This window comes from Callithrix jacchus, chromosome 8, assembly GCF_049354715.1.
Source record: "Callithrix jacchus isolate 240 chromosome 8, calJac240_pri, whole genome shotgun sequence".
NCBI classification, from domain to species: Eukaryota; Metazoa; Chordata; class Mammalia; order Primates; family Cebidae; genus Callithrix; species Callithrix jacchus.
Window position 1 is genome coordinate 64,022,759 of NC_133509.1, and position 24,071 is coordinate 64,046,829.

General features: G+C 37.4%; 1 protein-coding gene across 5 annotated transcripts in view; it reads right to left on the reverse strand.

Moving 5' to 3' along the window:
- PRKD1 (protein kinase D1) overlaps window positions 1-24,071 on the reverse strand; it is a 386,482-nt gene that overhangs the window by 203,189 nt on the left and 159,222 nt on the right. The gene's annotated exons all lie outside the window — the stretch shown is intronic.

The following is a 24,071-nucleotide window of genomic DNA, read 5'->3' on the forward strand; positions in this document are numbered from 1 at the left end:
ACCCTTGATTTTGGTCTCCCTAGTCTCTACAACTATGAGATAATAAAACTCTGTTGTTTATAAATTACCCAGTCTAAGGTATTTTGTTATAGCCAACTGATGAGACAAATACAGATAGATATTGGTACCAAGCAATGGTGTTGCTATCACAAATACCAAAAAGTGTGGAAGCAGTGTTGGAAATGGGTAATAAGTAAAGGCTGTGAGAGTCTTGAAGAGAATGCTAGGAAAAGCCTAAACTGCTACAAAAGGACTATAAAAAGTAATTCTGTTGAGGGCTCAGAAGAAGAGAGCTGCAGAGAAAAACCTCAATCTTCTTAGAAATTACCTAAGAGGTTGTGATCAAAATGTGAGGCAGAAATACAGATAGTTAAGGCCATTCTGATGAGATCTGACAGAAGTGAAGACATGGTATTGGAAACAGAATCAAAGGCCATCCAAGTTACAAAGGGGAAAAACATTTGGTTGAATTGTGCCCATGTTCTGCTGTTTTTGTGAAAAGTAGAATTTATGAGAAGTGAAACAAGGTATCTGGTGAAAGAAATATCTAAGCAGGCCAGGCACTGTGGCTCACACCTGTAATCCTAGCACTTTGCGAGACCAAGGTGGAAGAATCATCTCAGGAGTTTGAGACCAGCCTGCATAACACAGTGAGACCTTGTCTCCACAAAATATAAACAAACAAACAAAAATTAGCCAGGTGTAGTGACATCTGTAGTCCCAGCTACTTGAGAAGCTATGGTGGGAAGATTGGTTGAGCCCAGGAACCAAGGCTGCAGTGAGCTGTGATCATGCCACTGCACTACAGCCTCAGTGACAGAGTGAAACACTGTCTCACAAAACAAAGAAGAAAGAAAGAAGAAAAGGAAAAAATATCTAAGCAAAGTGTTGGGGGTACAACACAGATCCTCTCTAAATAGTAACATGTGAGAAGATAGGAACTATTGAAAGACAAAATTAATAATCAAAAAGGAAGCAGAACTTAAAGATTTGGAAAATTCTCAGCCTGGTCACATTTTAAAGAATGAAAAGGTGAATTCAGGAGAGAATATTAAGAGTGTGGCTAAGCAACCCTTTGATAAAGCGACTGTTATGGGTCTGTGAAAGCCAGGTGCTGTTCATCAAGATGATGGAAGAATGGCCCCAGCTGCGGTTTGGAGAGCACTAGGCTAACCCTCTCATCACAGGCCCAGAGTAACAAGACCTGGAGAACAGAACTATATCAAACAAGGGCTCTTGGACACATGTAGGACCCTGGCAGTTGCTGCTTAGCACTGCCTCAAGTCTCTGACTCTCACATTCTGGCATAATGCTCCTCAGCCACCCCACGTTCGCTGTTCCCCCAGTTAGCACAGGTGGTAAACCTTGGTGATATCTGTGTGGTACCATCTCTACCCATGCACAGAGTGTACAAGCAGCAGGGGCATGGCTACATCCATCTAGATTTCAACGTCTTCCTTGGAGAGCATTGAGGCCCAGGTAGAAATTCCCTACTTGAGTCAATGCCATGGGAGTGGCATTGGAGCCATGGGAGTGGCATTGGAGCCATAGGAGTGCAGTCACCCAAAACAACTCAGAACTGTAGACCCCACCTTTATCCAACTCCAGCTTCAGAGAGTCATAAGCATGCCACTCCAACCAATAAGGGCTGCGCCCAGCAAAGTCATGAAGGCTGGAATGCCTGTAAACTTGAGAGACTAACCCTCAACCCAGTGCATTCCAAAGACAGGACATGAAATCTAAGAAGATTATTCTCAAGCCTTAATATTTAATGTTTGCCCTGTTTTGTTTTGGACTTACTGTGACGTATACTCTTTTCCTCTTTCCTATTTCTCCCTTTTGAAAGAGGAATATCTACCCTGTGCCTGTTCCTCCATTGTATTTTCAAAATGCATAGCTTGTTTGATTTCACAGGCTCATAACTGGAGGGAAATATGCCTCATGGTGAATCATGCCATGACTCTCAACCATATCTGATTTAGATATTTGTATGAGACTGGACTTTTGACTTGTGAGTTAATGCTTAAACAAGGTAAGGCTCTGGAGGATATTGGGATAGAATGAATGTATTTTGCATGTGAGAAGACGATTAATTTAGGAGATGAGAGGTGGAATGCTATGGTCTTAATCTTTGTGTCCCTCTAAAATTCATATGTTGAAACCTAATCCCCAATGCAACAGTTTTAAGAAGGGGGCCTTTAATATGTGGTTAGTACTCCTATAAATGAGGCCTCAAAAACCTCTGTCATCCCTCCTAGCAGGTGAGGATGCAGCTAGGAGACAACATATGTGAACCAAAAAGCAAGCACTCACCGAAATCTGCTGATGCTTTCATCTTGGACTTGTGAGCAATAAATTTCTGTTGTGTATCAATCACCTGGTCAAAGGTATTTTATAATAGCCACCCAAATGGAATAAGGCAATACCGTAAATACCTTATATTTCATATATGTGTATGAGTATACATTTTTCTTCCATTATCATCTAAAATGTTCTTGATACCTATTTAATGCCAATCACATCTTTACTGACATATTACAACTGCCTCTAGGTTACAAAGCTTTGCCTAACATAAAATGTTTCATGACTGTACACATTAGATCAACAAATAGAAAGCATTATATTTCCCTGCCTCCAAAGACTACAGAATTAAATTGCTCAGGAATCTTAGCTTCTATCATCCTACAAAAATGAGGCCCATTTCTCTCCGTTACCTCCTATATGTCTGACCTCATAATTTCAGCTCTCACACATTCCTTAGGAAGCACAACCGATAATAAGACACTTCTTCATAAGATTTTATCCCACAGAAATCTGAGTGAATATATACTTTAACTTCACTTTATAGTGTCTAGGTGTTTTGGGTCATTTTTTGTTTTAATTATTTTAATTATTATTTTTTTTTTTTTTTGAGACGGAGTTCGCTTTGTTACCCAGGCTGGAGTGCAATGGCGCAATCTCGGCTCACCGCAACCTCCGCCTCCTGGGTTCGGACAATTCTCCTGCCTCAGCCTCCTGAGTAGCTGGGATTACAGGCACGCGTCACCATGCCCAGCTAATTTTTTGTATCTTTACTAGAGACGGGGTTTCACCATTTTGACCAGGATGGTCTCGATCTCTTGACCTCGTGATCCACCCGCCTTGGCCTCCCAAAGTGCTGGGATTGGCACTCAGTACCTTAAGACTTCTTAGTTCTCAAAATTTCCTTTAAAACCTTAAAATTTTTGCACTGTTGAAAATATTTTAAAGATAAGGGTCAGTAGCAAACTGAGATTTTTTTTGACAAATCCTTCTTTAGCCATCATTTTAGATGATTCTTTAATACATAACTAGTTTTTTAAAAGAGTAAAAACTGCCAGGTATGGTGGCTCATGCCTATAATCCCCCAGGACTTTGAAAGGCCGAGGTGAGTGGATCACTTGAGGTCAGGAGTTTGAGAACAGCCTGGCCAACATGTCAAAACCCCGTCTCTACTAAAAATACAAAATTATCCAGATGTGGTAGCACACACCTGTAGTCACAGCTACTCAGGAGGCTGAGGCAAGAGAATCACTTGAACTTGGGGGGCGGAGGTTACACTGAGCCAGGATCACGCCACTGCACTCCAGCCTGTGTGACAGAGTGAGACTGTCTCCAAACAAAACAAAAAACAGTAAAACAACTCAAAAGCATTATATTATGTAGGTATTCACGTCTCTATATGATCCATGAATTACCCCCACATTTATTTTTCTGATGAGCTTTCTGTGCTCATCAGATCTGTTTGCTGATTCCTTTTGAAAATATAAATATATAATCTCATGTAACCCAATCTCATTTGATATATTTCTACAGAAAAGAACACAGCAATTTAATACAAGTTTTCTTTAGTTATAGCCATTGTTTGTAAATGGATCTTCCTATTTAGAGAGAATTAAATCATAAAAGACTACAAGCTGCACATGAGACAATGAAATGTACCCAGGTAACCTGGAAATAGATGCAAAGTGACTACTTCTGGACCATTTGTTAATAAAAATAAGCTATTATGAGCAGTAGTGAGTGTGACACTGTGGCTTCTGCCCTCCAGGACCTCATTCTCCAAGTTAGCTACAAACTAATATATATTCATAAAAAGCAGTAGAGTAATAAAAGATTAAGTCTTATTGCCATAAACATTGGAACAAAAAAAGAAAATGCCAGTTGAGCTAGAGTATATGGGAAATGCCTCCCAGAAAAGGTGATAATATAAACAGACACTTGAAAATACTGAGGTGTGGATACGCTCACAAGAGAATCAACTGCAAAACTAAACACCTTCTCTGTTTGCACTGAAAGTACGAATGTGCAGGACAATGACAAAAGAAAGGAAGCTAGTGTGGCATGTGCTGGAGAAAACGAGATGCACCTGACCAGGAAGGATGGGCGCTAAGGAAGAGTGAAATGGGACAAGATTATATTTAAGAAATAGTTTTATGACTTTCTCTTACTTTATTATTAAAACATACCTCCTGAAAATGTGGACATCAGATGATTTACAGTAGTAGTAGCAAAGTAAGAGGAAGAGAACAGAATAAGGAGAAAGAAGACGAAAAGGAAGAGAAGGAGAGGAAATTGGTGCTACTATTACCTGAACGTTTAACTGTTAATGTTAACATTCTAACTGGCGTGAGATGGTATCTCAATGTGGTTTTGATTTGCATCTCTCTGATGACCAGTGACGATGAGCATTTTTTCATATGATTGTTGGCCTCACATATGTCTTCTTTCGTAAAGTATCTGTTGATATCCTTTGCCCACTTTTGAATGGGCTTGTTTTTTTCCTGTAAATCTGTTTGAGTTCTTTGTAAATTCTGGATATCAGCCCTTTGTCAGATGGGTAGACTGCGAAAATTTTTTCCCATTCTGTTGGTTGCCGATCCACTCTAGTGACTGTTTCTTTTGCCGTGCAGAAACTGTGGAGTTTGATTAGGTCCCATTTGTCTATTTTGGCTTTTGTTGCCAATGCTCTTGGTGTTTTGGTCATGAAGTCCTTGCCTACTCCTATGTCCTGGATAGTTTTGCCTAGATTTCCTTCTAGGGTTTTTATGGTGCCAGGTCTTATGTTTAAGTCTTTAATCCATCTGGAGTTAATTTTAGTGTAAGGTGTCAGGAAGGGGTCCAGTTTCTGCTTTCTGCACATGGCTAGCCAGTTTTCCCAACACCATTTGTTAAACATGGAATCCTTTCCCCATTGCTTGTTTTTGTCAGGTTTATCAAAGATTGTATAGTTGTATGTATGTTGTGTTGCCTCCGGTGCCTCTGTTTTGTTCCATTGGTCTATATCTCTGTTTTGGTACCAGTACCATGCTGTTTTGATTACTGTAGCCTTGTAGTATAGTTTGAAATCCGGTAGTGTGAGGCCGCCCGCTGTGTTCTTTTTCCTTAGAATTGACTTGGCTATGCGGGCTCTCTTTTGGTTCCATATGAAGTTCATGGTGGTTTTTTCCAGTTCTGTGAAGAAAGTCGATGGTAGCTTGATGGGGACAGTGTTGATTCTGTAAATTACTTTGGGCAGTATAGCCATTTTCACGATATTAATTCTTCCTAACCATGAACATGGAATGTTTCTCCATCTGTTTGTGTCCTCTCTGATTTCGTTGAGTAGTGGTTTGTAGTTCTCCTTGAAGAGGTCTCTTACGTTCCTTCTGAGTTGTATTCCAAGGCATTTTATTCTTTTTGTAGCAATTGCAAATGGCAGTTCACTCTTGATTTGGCTTTCTTTAAGTCTGTTATTGGTGTAGACGAATGCTTGTGATTTTTGCACATTGATTTTATATCCTGAGACTTTACTGAAGTTGCTTATCAGTTTCAGGAGGTTTTGGGCAGAGGCAATGGGGTCTTCTAGGCATACTATCATGTCGTCTGCAAATAGAGACAATTTGGCTTCCACCTTTCCTATTTGAATACCCTTTATTTCTTTTTCTTGCCTGATTGCTCTGGCTAGAACTTCCAGTACTATATTGAATAGGAGTGGTGAGAGAGGGCATCCTTGTCTAGTGCCAAATTTCAAAGGGAATGCTTCCAGTTTTTGCCCATTCAGTATGATATTGGCTGTTGGTTTGTCGTAAATAGCTTTTATTACTTTGAGATACGTTCCATCGATACCGAGTTTATTGAGGGTTTTTAGCATAAAGGGCTGTTGAATTTTGTCAAATGCCCTCTCTGCGTCAATTGAGATAATCATGTGGTTTTTGTTTTTGGTTCTGTTTATGTGGTGAATTACGTTTATAGACTTGCGTATGTTGAATCAGCCTTGCATCCCTGGGATGAATCCTACTTGATCATGATGAATAAGTTTTTTGATTTGCTGTTGCAATCGGCTTGCCAATATTTTATTGAAGATTTTTGCATCTATGTTCATCATGGATATTGGCCTGAAGTTTTCTTTTCTCGTTGGGTCTCTGCCGGGTTTTGGTATCAGGATGATGTTGGTCTCGTAAAATGATTTGGGAAGGATTCCTTCTTTTTGGATTGTTTGAAATAGTTTTAGAAGAAATGGTACCAGCTCCTCCTTGTGTGTCTGGTAGAATTCGGTTGTGAACCCGTCTGGACCTGGGCTTTTTTTGTGTGGTAGGCTCTTAATTGCTGCCTCAACTTCAGACCTTGTTATTGGTCTATTCATAGTTTCAGCTTCCTCCTGGTTTAGGCTGGGAAGGACACAGGAGTCCAGGAATTTACCCATTTCTTCCAGGTTTACTAGTTTATGCGCATAGAGTTGTTTGTAATATTCTCTGATGATGGTTTGAATTTCTGTGGAATCTGTGGTGATTTCCCCTTTATCATTTTTCATTGCATCTATTTGGTTGTTCTCTCTTTTCTTTTTAATCAATCTGGCTAGTGGTCTATTTTGTTGATCTTTTCAAAAAACCAGCTCTTGGATTTATTGACTTTCTGAAGGGTTTTTCGTGTCTCAATCTCCTTCAGCTCAGCTCTGATCTTAGTTATTTCTTTTCTTCTGCTGGGTTTTGAGTTTTTTTGATCTTGCTCCTCTAGCTCTTTCAATTTTGACGATAGGGTGTCAATTTTGGATCTCTCCATTCTCCTCATATGGGCACTTATTGCTATATACTTTCCTCTAGAGACTGCTTTAAATGTGTCCCAGAGGTTCTGGCACGTTGTGTCTTCGTTCTCATTGGTTTCGAAGAACTTCTTTATTTCTGCCTTCATTTCATTGTTTACCCAGTAAACATTCAAAAGCCAGTTGTTCAGTTTCCATGAAGCTGTGCGGTTCTGGGTCGGTTTCTGAATTCTGAGTTCTAACTTGATTGCACTATGGTCTGAGAGGCTGTTTGTTATGATTTCAGTTGTTTTGCATTTGTTGAGCAGTGCTTTACTTCCAATTATGTGGTCAATTTTAGAGTAGGTGTGATGTGGTGCTGAAAAGAATGTGTATTCTGTGGATTTGGGGTGGAGAGTTCTGTAAATGTCTATCAGGTTTGCTTGCTCCAGGTCTGAGTTCAAGCCCTGGATATCCTTGTTGATTTTCTGTCTGGTTGATCTGTCTAATATTGACAGTGGAGTGTTAAAGTCTCCCACTATTATTGTGTGGGAGTCTAAGTCCTTTTGTAAGTCATTAAGAACTTGCCTTATGTATCTGGGTGCTCCTGTGTTGGGTCCATATATGTTTAGGATCGTTAGCTCTTCTTGTTGTATTGATCCTTTTACCATTATGTAATGGCCTTCTTTGTCTCTTTTGATCTTTGTTGGTTTAAAATCTATTTTATCAGAGATGAGAATTGCAACTCCTGCTTTTTTTTGCTTTACATTAGCTTGGTAAATCTTCCTCCATCCCTTTATTTTGAGCCTTTGTGTATCCTTGCATGTGAGATGGGTTTCCTGGATACAGCACACTGATGGGTTTTGGATTTTTATCCAATTTGCCAGTCTGTGTCTTTTGATTGGTGCATTTAGTCCATTTACATTTAGGGTTAATATTGTTATGTGTGAATTTGATACTGCCATTTTGATGCTAAGTGGCTGTTTTGCCTGTTAGTTGTTGTAGATTCTTCATTATGTTGATGCTCTTTAGCATTCAGTGTGATTCTGGAATGGCTGGTACTGATTGATCCTTTCTATGTGTAGTGCCTCTTTTAGGAGCTCTTGTAAAGCAGGCCTGGTGGTGACAAAATCTCTGAGTACTTGCTTGTTCGCAAAGGATTTTATTTTTCCTTCACTTCTGAAGCTCAGTTTGGCTGGATATGAAATTCTGGGTTGAAAGTTCTTTTCTTTAAGAATGTTGAATATTGGCCCCCACTCTCTTCTGGCTTGTAGTGTTTCTGCCGAGAGATCTGCTGTGAGCCTGATGGGCTTCCCTTTGTGGGTGACCCGACCTTTCTCTCTGGCTGCCCTTAGTATTCTCTCCTTTATTTCAACCCTGTTGAATCTGATGATTATGTGCCTTGGGGTTGCTCTTCTTGTGGAATATCTTTGTGGTGTTCTCTGTATTTCCTGCAATTGAGAGTTGGCTTGTGTTGCCAGGTGGGGGAAATTTTCCTGGATGATGTCCTGAAGAGTATTTTCCAGCTTGGATTCATTCTCTTCGTCCCCTTCTGGTACACCTATCAAACGTAGGTTAGGTCTTTTCACATAGTCCCACATTTCTTGGAGACTTTGTTCATTCCTTTTTGCGCTTTTTTCTCTGATCTTGGTTTCTTGTTTTATTTCATTGAGTTGGTCTTCGACTTCAGATATTCTTTCTTCTGCTTGGTCCATTCGGCTATTGAAACTTGTGTTTGCTTCGCGAAGTTCTCGTATTGTGTTTGTCAGCTCCTTTAATTCATTCATATTCCTCTCTAAGTTATCCATTCTTGTTATCATTTCCTCGAATCTTTTTTCAAATCTTTTTTCAAGGTTCTTAGTTTCTTTGCATTGATTTAATACATGATCTTTTAGCTCACAAAAGTTTCTCATTATCCACCTTCTGAAGTCTAATTCCGTCATTTCGTCACAGTCATTCTCCGTCCAGCTTTGTTCCCTTGCTGGTGAGGAGTTTTGGTTCTTTCTAGGAGGCGAGGTGTTCTGGTTTCGGGTGTTTTCCTCCTTTTTCCTCTGGTTTCTTCCCATCTTTGTGGATTTGTCCGCTGGTTGTCTGCGTAGTTCCTGACTTTTCGATTGGGTCTCTGAGTGGACACCCAGAATGTTGATGATGAAGTATTTCTGTTGCTTGGTTTTCCTTCTACCAGTCTAGCCCCTTTGCTGTACGACTGCTGAGGTCCGCTCCAGACCCTGCTTTTCTGGGGTGCACCTCTAGCAGCTGTGGCACAGCGAGGGATGCTACCAGTTTCTTTTTCTGCTATCTTTGTCCCAGGATGATGCCTTCCTAATGTCAGTCTTTTGGATATAGAGGGGTCAGGGAGCTGCTTGAGGAGACAGTTTGTACTTTATAGGGGCTTAATTGCTGAGCTGTGAGCTCTGTTGTTCATTCAGGGCTGTTAGGCTGCTATGTTTGATTCTGCAGCAACAGAGCTCATTAAAAAACCCTTTTTTATTTTCTCAAATTCTCTGTGTTGAGGGGTTTGGGCTTTATTTTTGGATGTCCGTTGAGGTCCTGCCCAGCTAGGACGCAGACTAGCCACTGTTTGGCTGCCGAGGCTCCACCCTGCTGTTGTGTGATTCGCCCTGTTCCTGCAGGCTCTGCTGTTGTCTCCGCCACGCCCTGCGGTGGAGTCTCTCTGTTGTAGCGGGTTGCCTCGGCAACAGCAGGCTGCGTCAGCAGTGGGCGTGTATCTCAGTAGGGACGGGTTGCCTCGGCAACGGCAGGCTGTGTCAGCAGTGGGCATGTATCTCAATAGGGATGGGTTGCCTCGGCAATGGTAGGGTGCGTCAGCAGTGGGCGTGTATCTCAGTAGGGACAGGTTGCCTCGGCAATGGCAGGCTGCATCAGCAGTGGGCGTGTATCTCAGTAGGGACAGGTTACCCCGGCACCGGCTGGCTGCATCAGCAATGGGCGTGTATCTCAGTTGGGGCGGGTTGCCTCGGTAATGGTGGACGCCCCTCCCCCTCAGAGCGTCTCGGGCCGTCTGCCCGGGGCTTGTTTGAAATCGCGGTTTTGTTCGTCCCACTGGGCCAACCCTAACGCTCTGTCCCTGCGATCCCCTGGCTGGCCCACTGTCCAAGTCTAGCTCAGTCTCAAGTCCAGCCCTCTCACGTCTCCTGTTGCCGGTTCAACGGGGCACCCGGACAAGCGCGCCCTGTGGGGAGCGCTGGGTAGGGCCGGCTGCCGCCACCCCGGCTGCCGGCTTCGCCAGGCGGAGATTCTGCCTGGCGTCCCGCGTCTCCTCTTCACTTGGGAATTTCCCTATTCCGTGGGCAACAAAGATCAGTCTGGAAATGCAGCTCAGACTCACCTTTCCGCGGACACAATGCGAACTCCAATCCTGGGTTGTTCTCACAGCACCATCTTGAGTCAATATCTCTCTTTCATCTTTTACCTTTACAAACTGGTGAGCTTTTTGTTGCAATAACATTTGGCTTTCTCTTTTTCTTTTGTGTAACTGCAATACCAGTGAGTTTTATACTTTTGTATGTTTTCATGTGGTAGATATCATCCTTTTGCTTCCAGATCTAAAACTATCTTAGTATTTCTTGTACAGCTGGTCTAGTGGTGATGATTCCCTCAGTTTTTGATTGTCTGAAAAATAATTTGTTTTCCCTATATTTTTAAAGGATAGCTTTGATGAGTAACGTGTTCTTGGCTGTCATTGTTTCTTTTAATACTTTGAATGTAATATCTCATTCTCTTTAACTTATAAGTTTTTTGCTGAAAAATTCACTATTACACTGATGGGGATTCCCTTATAGATGACTTGACACTTTTCTCTTGCTGTTTTTAGAATTTTCTCTTTGTCTGTGACTTTTGACAGATTGACTATAATGTACCTTGGAGAAGACCTTTTTGGATTGAATCGGTTTGTAGATTTTTTTACCTTCCTTATCTGAATATCTGTATCTCTTGGAAGACTTGGAAATTTTTAGCTACTATTTTATTAAATAGGTCTTCTATGCATTTGGTCATATCTTCTCCTTCTGGATCTAAAATTTCAGTATTTGGTTGGTTTATAGCGCCTGGTATGTTTTGTAGGCTTTCTTTATTTTATTATTCTTTTTCCTTTTCTTAAATCTTATTATTTGAAAGACCTGTCGTCCAATTCAGAAATTCGTTTTTCTGCTTGATCTAGTCTGTTGTTGAAGCTCTCAACTATATTTTTTATTCTACTCTTTGATTGCTTCAAATTCCAGAATTTCTGTTTGGTTCTTTCTTATATCTTGCCTTTGCTGAATTCCTTATTCAGATCATGACTTGCTTTCTTGATCTCTTTGTATTTTTATCAGTGTACTCCTATATCTGAGGGTTTTTTTAATTTCTTTATTTATTTTTGAGACAAGATTTGATTCTTTCACTCAGGTTGGAGTGCAGTGGTGTGATCGTGGCTTACTGCAGCCTCAACCTCCTGAGCTCAAGCAATCATCCCACATCAGCCACCCAAGTAGCTGGACTACAGGTGTGCACTACTATGCCTAGCTAATTTTTAAATTTTTGTAGAGACAGGGTTTTGTATGTTGCCCAGGCTGATCTCTAACACCTGGGATCAAGTGATGCTCTTGCCTCAGCCTCCCAAAGTGCTCAGATTATAGACATGAGCCACCATGCCCAGCCTCACTGAGTTTCTTTAATATCATTACTTGGAATTATGTTTTAAGCATTTCATAGATTTCCTTTTCGGGGGATCTGTTGTGGGATAATTATTGTGTACCTTTGGAGGTGTCATGTTTCCTTGCTTTTTCATGTTTCTGTGCCCTTATCTTGATATCTGTATATCTAGAGTAATATTTCACTTCTTCCAATTTTACAGATTGGCTTTTTGAGGGAAAGACTTTTTTCCTGTAGACATATCTGTAGTGCTGGTTGGATTGAGTGCTTAGGCTTTAATTCTGGGTGGCTGTGTTAGTACAGTGTGTTTTATCATTTCTTTGACTATCAGCATCAGTGTTGTCTGTAAGTTCCTCAGTGGCCTAGGCTGTCATGAGACATTGCCGGTAGTGGGCTTGGCAGGCTGGCTCCCAGGTACCTACATAGTGCATGTGAGTAAATGCCAATGGCAGCAGGCTGGGTAGGCCAGTCTCTGGGTGTCCAGGAGGCACATGAGCTCCAGTGCACATGAGCCCAACTGTACCCCCTAGACAGAATGCATGTGTATTAATGGCAGCAGGAAGGGTGAGCATTTTGTCAGAACCCTGGATACCAAGCACAGCCAGTAGTGCCAGTGAGCAATGTAAGTCAATTCTAGGTACCCAAATGACACGTGGGTACCAGCCATGGCAGGTGGGGTGGACCTGTCTTCAGAATCCCTGATAGCAAGCGCATGCAGACACAAGTGATAGCACCAAGCTGAGTGGATCGATCCCCAAGCCCTTGGATATGGCTTGGATATCATACTTTCACTGTTTACTTCATAATAAACATGCAAACTAGTTTGAAGCATTGCCAAGTAAGTTGTCTTTAAAGATATATATCATAACTAACGATGTATACTTCTTGAGTGAGCAACTTATGAAAGAATTTGTACACTATGGATACAGTCTAATTGCTAGTTTCTTCACTCCAGCTAAAAAGAATATTCATAATTTATTCAACCACATACTGACCATGTGCCATAAATACTGCTATTTATTTATTTTTGCTTTTTGAATAAAGAATGAGTTGATCCTGCTTACTGATACAAGGATTAATCAATTGATTGAGTTTAATAATCCCTGGAATTAGCCAGCCTCAGATGATTTTTTAATTTGGTTTAACCTATCCACAACATCATGATTTCCTAATCTCTATGCTAGTTTTTAATATCATTGCTCATATTTCACTATAGTTTTCTTTAATTTTTAAACTTAGAATAATCTCTAAGCTATACATCCTTCTAAAGAATTTGGAATCAGTTTCATAAAGACTTTATTGCCGAGCCCATATCATAAAACTATTAGATTATGATATTTTATTTATTCACTCACAGAACAATCATTATTAAGCTTTAACTATACACAAAGTCCTGTGAAAAACAAAAAAACTGTCTTACATTTTGAAGAGTAGATATGAATCTACTAATTATATAATTCATTACATGATTATGATAGTCACAAGTGTTACAGAGGTGTACAGGATGCTATGATACCATGTAAAATTAAGTTCTGACTTAATTTGGGGGAGAGAGAGAATAGGGTTCAGAAACTGCTTCTCTGAAAGTTCTTGTGAAAATTAAATGATTAAAGCACTCAGCCTGGGCCCACCATATATGGCAGCCTCTCAGTGAAGTGATGATGATGGCAATTACAATAACAATGATTATACAGTTAAAACTATTTCTGCACAAGACCTTTTATAATCCTCCAGACCAGGCAAGTTTATAATACATTATGAATAAAATTAGATGTGCCAGGAGCAACCATATGTTGTCTATTTTGGGGGAATAACAACAAAAGACATTAGAGTTTGCAATTGTTTCATGGTCTTCTACTTTATCACAGAATCTGCTCATTAGAGGCTTAGCAATGTGTGCCTCTTTCTGGATCTCCTATTCCATGTACATGATTTGAAATCCAAATGGGAGTTGCCATGCTACTTGCTGGGGAACAGAAGGGCTAGGGATGAGTACAGGCAGCTTTAGGTGAAATTAGGTGTCTCCTTTCTCCAGATTACATGAAGCCATTGGGAAACCTAGCATCCTTCCCCTGTATAATTCTATCCTCTCCCATCTTTCCACATTCCTCATACATAGCTCCTCTTCAGTCTAGGTGACCTCAGTGAGCCCTACCCTCACCAGTGACTTAGAGAATCCATGATGTGCTACTGTATTCATTCACATGTGTGGAAAACCAGGTGACCAAAACAGGGTAGGGGTAATTTCAATGAATACACACGCAAAATAAATATGAACCAGCGTATAAACCAATCTTTAAATATACATAGCCATTTTCCCATGTAAAGAGATAACTATTGTTTTCCTTGTAGGGAAAGTGAAACTGTATCCGATTTTCCCCCTACCTCATCATTTTATCATTTTGACATTATATAAACATGCATTATAACTCCCAAGCAACATGATAGGTGCTTCCATATGTGTTACCTTGTTTAATTATTTAAATTATGTAACCAAGGTAAAGCTGATATAAAGTACACATATTTAAAGTAGACAATTTGATAAACTTTGTCATATGAATGTACCACTGTAATTACCAGATAATGAGCATAGCCGTCACATGCATCACCTCTCATATTCCTCTGTATTCCCTTTCTTCACTCCTTCCTACCCTCCTCCCAATTCCAGACAACCATTGATCTGCTTTTCATCATCATAAATTAAACTGCATTTTCTGGAATTTTCTAAAAATCAATATTATGTACTTTTGTGTGTAATATTTTTCACTCAGCATAATTATTTTCAGATTCACCCAGGTTGTAGCACATATCAGTACTGCATTCCTTGTTATTGCCAAATAATATCCTATTGTATGAATATGCCACAATTTGTGCATCCATCTGTTGATGGACATGTCAGTTATTTTCAGTTTTAGGTTATTCCAAATTATTATAGACACTTGTATATAATTCATGGTATAGTTATACCATACCAAGATATGGTAAATTTCTCTTACATAAATACATACTCAGGATTGGAATAGCTGGAATATATGACAGGTATTTATTTAATATGCTTTTAAAATTATGAAACTGTTTTCCAAAGTGATTGTGGTATTGTATGTTCTCAGCAGCAGTGTTTGAAACTTCTAGTTCCTTCAGATATTCACCATCACTGGGTACAGTAAATCATCTTAATATTAACTATTGTAAAGGTGATTTCTCACTCTACAAAAATGACATATAATTTCATGTCATAGATCAACATAACTAAAGCTCTGCCAGTATTTTCCCTCCAATGTGATAAATTATTAAAAGTTCCTTCAAATTACACAAAATTGTGGGCTAGTATAAAAATATAAAACTTATAAAAGTCAAAATTATTAGTTAATAAATAATTGAACTTTGTTTCTATAGATTTATGTCACAGTAAGATTTGCACACAAGTGAGTTTTAATACCAAGCACAGACTAGAACATGAAATTGTATTAAAATGAAATATATAAGGTCAGAAAGTAGAAATTTTAATACTATCATCCTGTAGATGTAGGGAGGATGACATACTGCTTTAGTGTTATTATCAAACATTAGTAACACTGTGAACATTTCACATATCAATTTGTCTTGTGTTGTTACAAATATTTATAAAGAATAATTGTATTCACTATTTAAAGTTTTGAAGGCCAATGCTTGGCACAATTTGTGCTTGTGAAATTTCACCCAGGAAGCTAAAATGTAATGACCTTTATAAGTAAGTAAACAAAAGAGGGAAGAAAATAATTTTGTATCTCAGTGGCAGCAGTAGTCAGAAAAATTTCTAAAATATCCTAACTGCCAAGATATGGCATTGTTGAAAACCTCAGGCAAAAAGACAAAGTTTATTATTTATATGGAAACTTGCAACTCACAAATACCTGGGCATAGCAATACTTGAGAAGAAAGTGATAATATGATGGTAACTAGACAGGAAAAACAATTCAAATTGACTTAACAAGGTTTTAGTAAAATAACCAGTGTTAAAGTGCTGCCAATTTGAGGCCATTGCTTTAAAAAGCCAAACATTCCCCTAATGTTCGCTGGATCAAAGTGATACGATCACAGAATAAAATGCATTCAAAAACATGCATGGAAATGTAATGGCAAAATAGAGATAGCTACAAATCAGATTCTTTGTAGAAAAAACTTCACACTCTATCACCAAAAAAAAAAAAAAAAAAAAAAAAAAAAGCCAATCTGCAGATTATTAGTGCTGCCAAAATTGGAGAAAGTTCTTGTAGTTAAAATAAAAGCAAAGTACGCATAAATATATAAGGGTAACAAAAGACTATTTTTTGCTTGTAGGAGCACTATAATTTTATTTAAACGGTAGGTGTTTCTACAGAATACAGAATGCAATCACACTTAAAAAGATATCCAATTCTATACCTCATATATAGTAGTCATCTTTAAGCTGTTGACAAAAAAAAAATGTCCACAGGAAAAAAATAAAAGGAACAAATTATTTTAAAGTCATCCAAACTGTAATAAACAAAGACACACTTCATCTGTTCCCTGTTCTTCCTTCAGATAAATTTGAGACACAATATTCTTAAAGAAAACAAAGGCCACCAACAAGAATTGATTTGTTCTAAGATACTGTGAGCCTAAATTCCACATTCTGTAAAGAGAATCACAGCTATCTTTTCCATGTGTGGTCTGTGGGAAGAGGTAAAAACATTATTTGGCTTGCACAATTCAGTTTCTTACATTTAAATGGGAGCAATGGTCAAAATCATGTGCATGAACAGTGTGTATTTGTTATTTAAATAAAAAGAGATGAGCAGAAGTTTGTGTGTGTTTTTTCTTAAAGCTTTTATAAAATGAAGCTGGTCTCTAAAACTCTTCTATATAACTCTACTGAATAAACAGTGGATCTTAAAGGCTTCACAGCTGCTGTTTACCCGCAGAAAAGGAAATATACAATTTGTTAATTAGAATTTTATCTTAAACATACACTATTATTTTATCCCATGCATAGGTGTATCTTTGCACTGATGGTAAAATTAAAGACAGCAAATGGAAGCAAGCTAGGGTAGTACCTTTTCTGGACATAGTAATTCATGAGCTGTGGTCTGAATTTACCAAGATCCAATGTTTTCTCTAACACAAGCAGATCTTTACTGTGGCCATTTTAAATCAAGCGTATTAGCCATGTGCAAATTTCTGCTGTGCATAGTGATTAAGTTTGTTTCATTGCCATAAAATGCAGATGTATTATTAGATATTTTAAGTTTGAATCTCACCTATAATTTTGGTTAAAATGCTGATTCTATAAAAGGAGGCTCAGAAATTTTCAGTTATTTTAAACTATTTTTGAGTTTTTATTTTATTCACACAAAACAAGGGCCATGATTTATAATGTACATTATTTAGCAGAGCATAGTTTATTATATAGATTATATTCTTTTTAAAGTATAAAATATGCACCAATTATTATAAATATACATGTAAATTTATGAAACAAAGACAACTAGAAATATAAAGTACTTCTGTCCCTAAATAACATCTATAAATTATCAGGGTTTCTTTTTCTGGGGGTTGGCAATTCCTTTCATTCCCCTTCTATATACACACTCTTAGAAATTTACAATAATTGTGTAAATAAAATGTTGTATAGAGATTTACTTATTTATAACAAAGATTTTAATCAGGCTATACTTTAACTTCCTAATGGATATAAACAATTTACAAAGCATACTGAGTTACTATCTGACTTCTTGATGGAATATATATTTGAAAGGCAAAGAGCTCACACATACAGGCTCTCTCACTCTCTTTCCCCTCTGCCCCTTCTCATCCTTCCCTTCCCTCTCCTCCTTTCACCCTCCCCTGCTGTCCCTATGTAGTATATGTATCAGTCTGTCTGGTGACTCTCTTTGCTGCTGTATTTCATTTTGGAATTGTTTTCTTGAGGAAGTCTCAAAAATAGAAGCCAAAAGAGAGAATCAAAGGGATGATCACAACATTGATAAATTCTTCTAATTTATAATACTAGCCGCAATTTATGAGTTCACATATACCACTACAGATTCACCAAAAACCATATTTATGCTTTTCAGTGATGTAATAATTTAGTAGATGGATAGCAGTACACACCCTGGTTTTAATTTATTTTCTGTAATATTACTAAGTTGCACATTTTTCCTTTCAACTTTACTATTTGTGTTTTCATTTATACAAGCGTTTGTTTTCATTCACTGAATATCTGTCCTTTGAATATTACTCTTAAACATTTTCATTGTCTAAATGACATCAGTATCAATTTTCTAGTCAGTAATGTATCAATAGTTCATCAAACTATTAAATTTATTGAGATTCTAAACAGAGAAATCCAGATAATGTCACAGCTAAACCCCATTGCTTCTCTCTTTGTATATAATTGAAATATATATTTATATATACCTATTTAATTACATTCATTTACATACAAATAATATACATACATAATATAATTATATATGCCTATTTAATTAAATTCAATTTATATATTAAATGTCATCTTGTCCTTAAATCTAAAGAGCTATAGGGAAAGTTTATCTTCCTCTGTATTCCTACCTCAATTTTGCAAGAATGTGTTTTAAATAATTCATGTTCCCATTATATGCTCACCTAATTTCACATAATAAACATTATTAAACATTTATGAAAGCTTTAATTAAACATTGTCTTCTCTTCAACACGAGTAGTATTATTGTAACTTAGAGGATGAGTAAGCATTTTGGTGACCTTAAGGTTGAAATGAATCTGCCTGAAACTGCTTTCAAATAGAGTTCTTTTCTACTGTGAAATTATAGCAAAACTGACCAACAAGGAATAATGATAACTACAAGAATGTGCAATGTGGACTATGCATTTTATTTTAGTTATAATTCAACTTTCAATGTGTTTAAGCAGTTCAGTTGACTGTCTGTTGGTAGATAGGCAAAAAGGACAAAGTTGCAAAGAAAGGTAAGCAAAACAATCATAATTTACTAAGATCATTTTAAATGCATCAACTGGTCATATTGGTGTATGTGTTTCTTTTTTAGTTATAAATGCTATATTCTTCTTTCATCTATTGATATATAAATAACAGCGATATACATATTTGTAATACTTCTAAACAAGCAAATGATTTCACTCACTAAATGACATCTCCCATTAGATTACATGGTACATTGTGTTGGCATGAATTAGTTTGTTAGGTAAATAACCTTAAATATGAAATAGCAATCAACAAGTATGCATACAAATTATTTAAATATGCATGATGCACTTTCCTGAATTGAATGATTCTAGTTTGTCTATCTTAGTTTGTCTATCTTCAGTTAAACTCTCTAACTCTGGAATATGGAAATTATTGTGAATTTTTAATCATAATATCAAAATTTTTAAATTATTATGTTATTGACTCCTTTTTGTTTCTGGTGGAAGATGCAAAACTTATCTATTAAGATTTTTGAATGTAGAGCTATAAATTCCTATAGTTCCTGAAATAGGAAAACTGATTGTTTTGAAAAAAGTTTCTGGGTTACTGACATTAAGTTGGTAGTCATTAGTCTATAAATGATATTTAATGTCATAAGACTGAATGATATCCCCAACAATAACTGCAAATAGATAAGCAGAATAACTGCTCATCCTTCAGAGATTCCAAAATTAAAAGGTCTAAAAAATGTGGAGGAACAAGTGAGTCACATGTCTCTAATGCTCGGGATAAGTCAAGTAAGATGAAGATCCAACGCTGATCCAGAGATATAGTAACTTAAAGTCACTGTTGAACCTGACGAGAGTTCTGAAATGGTGAGGACAAGAGTCTGATTCAAGTATGTTTAGGAGATAATTAAAGGAGAATTAGAGACAAGAAGTATAGACATGTTGAGATACACTGCAAAGGAAAAGGAAGAATGGCACAGAAGCTAGAAGGCCAAGGGAGGTCAACAGGTGAGAGGGTTTTTGTTGTTGTTATTTGTTTTTTAAGGCAAATGAAAATTTGTAACAATTAACTTTTACAAAGTTCCTAGATACCATATAACCTTAATCCAATTTAAAGCTCTATTGAGGAAGGCCATTAAGAAATGATGACTAAGGCTATGGAGGAAACTATTGTTGCTTAGAAAACTTTGGACCCTCCATTAGACCAGATCTATAATCAATGAGAACTTATAGGTACTCTAACTATATATGAAAAGTAACAGCCAAATGTTCTTTTCCCTTTCTAAATGATAACTGGGGTAAAGGGAAATAGTCCAAGGGACTACTCCAAGAACAAGTGAAAATGCAAAGCCATATCAGATGATCTTTTAGGAGGATATCAGTATGCCTTGTAAACAAATTGTGTGTAAATAATGGGTTAAAATCTCTTTGGTAACAATTGATTGATCAAATGTAATAAGTTTAAATCAATAAAATAGAGCAATGGGAACTGTCTTATTATCCGGTTCAACTTGATGTTTAAAATGTGCTATTAGAAATTGTTTAAGTATCTGAAGTATCAGAATTGTACTGTTAGAGCATATGAAACATGTAAATATCATTTGATCCTGCTCTAACCAGACCCTTAAACCAAACCATCACTGAGTAACAAAGTTTTCCAGAACACCCTAAAACTTTTATAAAAAGGGGCTGATCTTAACAGGTAATTAATTGAAACTACACAAGGCAGCCATGATCAGTTGGTATAGACCCTTCGTCCTCTTGAGCCCTCAGAGGACTTGCACTGCTGCAAACACACACCACGACAGGAGCTGCTATTGACCTTAGCTTTCCTGTCCCTCCACCCCAACCCACCCAGGTATCATGATTTAAAAGTGATGCCAATAAAGTAGAACAGATTGCAACTGTACTACCACTTATATTGTATTTCTTTTTTAAGATGAACATGATTTTGAGGTAATCAATGGTTAATACTAAATCCTGGTGACATAGAGACGTGAAACCTCCCACTATAACTTAAGCTAGATCCAACAAATATATACCAGTAATTCAATCAGGTACAACTGTAACTACAGAATTCAGTGCCATATAAATCCCACTACATGATGAAACTTAAGGCATTCCAGAAACCATCTTGAAGATGTATGTATATTTAAATACAAATGATTGGCCTCAGAATATTTCCAAGTTGTGAAGATGTCAACAGAAATTTTAACAATTAAAATGGACAAATATCAGCTTTCCTCTTTGGGAAAATTTTATGTTTTTGCAGACATGTCTGAAATGAAAATTTGCCCCTATATTTTTTTCTTTGAGAATTGCACTTTTCTGACAGCAATATGCAGTTCCACGCAATTCCACCCACTTCCCACTGCTTTTCAGACTCATGTGGCAGAAGCGCCACCAAAATACACATACATATTCATAAGCTGTCTGAAGCATTAATTCCACACATGGCAATGTATACTTGCATCTGTGTTGGAGCTTCTAATTTGCAAAAGCAAATATAATGTGTCTAAAAATCTTGATGAGTGAGCCTTTCAAATTCAAGCCCAGAACATTAAGGATCCATGTATACATAATTTCAAGCAGCAATAGGCTAAAGTCTTCTGACTACCTAATATAATTCTCTCCAAGTCAGTGTCACTGTATGAATATGATTATTGCCCATGTTAATTTCTCTAATTTACTTCTTACATCTATTTCAGTTTATAAATATTCATAATCATAGTCCTCTGGTAGTATCCCCCACCACCACTAGTCTAAACTAAATTGTACTTGCTATAATATAAATCTATTTCCTCCTATTCTAATTTATGAAATGACTGAGAAAAATGGCTTGCAATATCTTTTCAAAATAAAAAAAAAACAATCTTTTATTTTAGTGTACAATGAGCTATTGGTAGAAACCCTGATTTACAAAAAAATTCAATTAATCATCTGTACCACTGATTGTTTTTCTTTTCTTTTAAATAATAATATCATCAGTAGTTGAGCTGTTCTATCCCCTCTACCCTTGAGATCTAATTTTGCTGCAGGATCTTAAAAGAGCATATCTCATTTTTACTCCTCTTTCTTGGGTGGGAGTACCTCCACGATTTGGCAGCTGCTTAAGTCAAGAAAAGCCATGATTTGCTAATTCAGAATTCTTAAGCAAAGAAATCTGTACATATTAAGTGTTGGACAAATAAAGATTTAAAGGATTGCTATCAACCTGAAAGTACTAAAACAGTATGCAAGAATCAAAGTTGTGGACTTGCTAATTTCTTGGCAAATTTCAATATGACAAAAGTCATTAAAAGTTGAAAACATCAGTTAAATAAGTAATTGTTTTAACATGGTTAAACAAGTGATATTTTAATGAACTGACTGTAAATCTTGGTAAAAGAAAACAAATTGCTTCCTCCTATATTTTGGAGAAGATAACAAATTACTTTGCTTGAATTTTTGTTTCTTTGTTTATTTGTGCTGATTTTATTCATCACTCCAGTGGTTCAAAACAGACACCTGAAATTGCTCAGAGATTCCTGAAGAAAGCATACTGCTATTGTTAAAGTTTTGTTAATTATGGCACAAATTTTCTTCCAAAAGCCTGCAACAGCAAGGATTAAAAATGTTTATTAAATAATCTTGCAAATGAACATAAGATCTTTAGAAGCCAAATACTTTTCTTTGGCAGCAGTTCGCTCTCTTACAGAGTGTCTTTGGGGGAGCTATTTAACTACAAATAGGTTTCTCTTCCAGGAAGACCCACACTACTTACATAGATCCTCATTATTTGCCAATTCCTTCTTTGCAAATTTACCTACTTGCTCAAATGTATTTATGACACCAAAATAAATACCTCAATGCTTTCAGGGTCATTTGCAGACTTGCACAGAGTAGAAAAAAAATGAGTTGCCCAATGTGCACATTCCCAGATTACACTGCCTTCTTGTTTCAGTTCTCATACTCTTAACAGTGTTCTTTTCATGGTCTATTTAATGCCACATTTTTTGCATTTTGTGCTGCTTCTCAGTGATTGTGCTGCTCAAAAGGAGCCCCAAGCATAGTGCTGAAGTGCCGTCTAGTGTTCCTAAGTGCAAGAAAACTGTTATGTATCTCACAGAAAAAATACATGTGTTAGATAAACTCAGTTCAGGCATGAGTTAGTTATACCACTATTGACCATGAGTAGACTAAATAAGTGTCTTTAAACAGAAACACATGTAAACAAGATTAAGTATAGATCATTCAGAAAAATGCCACAAGAGGCTCACAGAAACTAATCCATCCTGTATTTCTCCCAGGAGCAACGGTTCTGTATTTGCTAAGATGATGATGTGCAACAGAACTTCCACAAATAAGTATCAACTGCATATTTCCAGTCAACTTGGCTGTGATGTCGCATTTCAAGGAGAGGCAGCACTGGTTGCAAAGAGGCACACTTGCATTTGTTTAACACTCTGTTCCTCCATGTGTCCATTTCTACTTCATTAAAACCTGTGTTCTAGACCCTGAGGTTTTATTGGTAGGTTAACTCTGATTTGTAGCAGACAAAAAAATTTTTATGCATTTATCACAATAACTTTGGGCCTAAAAATGAAATTTTCTACTGAAATCCAAATTCATAAAATCACTACTCTTTCCTTTTCAGTGTCTTCATATTTGGTAAGTCCACATGCAGGAAAATATTTAACTTGCTCTACTTAATTAAATCTAAAATAAAATTGTGAACAGCACAGACTCTACTCATAGACATGCTAATGCCAAATCACAGGTAAAAAAATGTGGGTTCTTTTGTTATTTGATTTTTTTTTAATGAACATCTTCAACAATTTTATAAATCTTTCCATGGACAACTATAACATGACCACCTTTAGGTTGTCACAGCCCTCTATTTTTTCAATCACCTTGAAAAACAGTCCAGTCTCTCATCCCTTTGCTTCTATCTCCACACTTGGCCCCTAAATGGTAAGACCCCTAGCACCAATCCTCCCTATTTAAAATAAAATTGCTATATGGTATATACATTTTAAACTTTAAAACACTTTTAATTTTAGAGTTTAAAATAATACAGTAAAAATGTTAGTGTAATATTTTGTCTATTTAACTATCAGAACCTGTATCAGCCTATCAGTCAGAGTTCTCCAGAAAAAGCAGACATACGTGTGAGAGTGTGTGTGTGTGTGTGTGTAAATGTCTCATTATAGAGACTTGAGAATCCAAAATCAAAGGGCAGGCAAGCAAGCTAGAAACCCAGGCAGGAGGCCGGGCGCGGTGGTTCACGCCTGTAATCCCATCACTTTGGGAGGCCGAGGAGGGTGGATCACAAGGTCAAGAGATCGAGACCATCCTGGTCAACATGGTGAAACCCCGTCTCTACTAAAGATACAAAAAATTAGCTGGGCACGGTGGCGCGTGCCTGTAATCCCAACTACTCAGGAAGCTGAGGCAGGAGAATTGCCTGAACCCAGGAGGCGGAGGT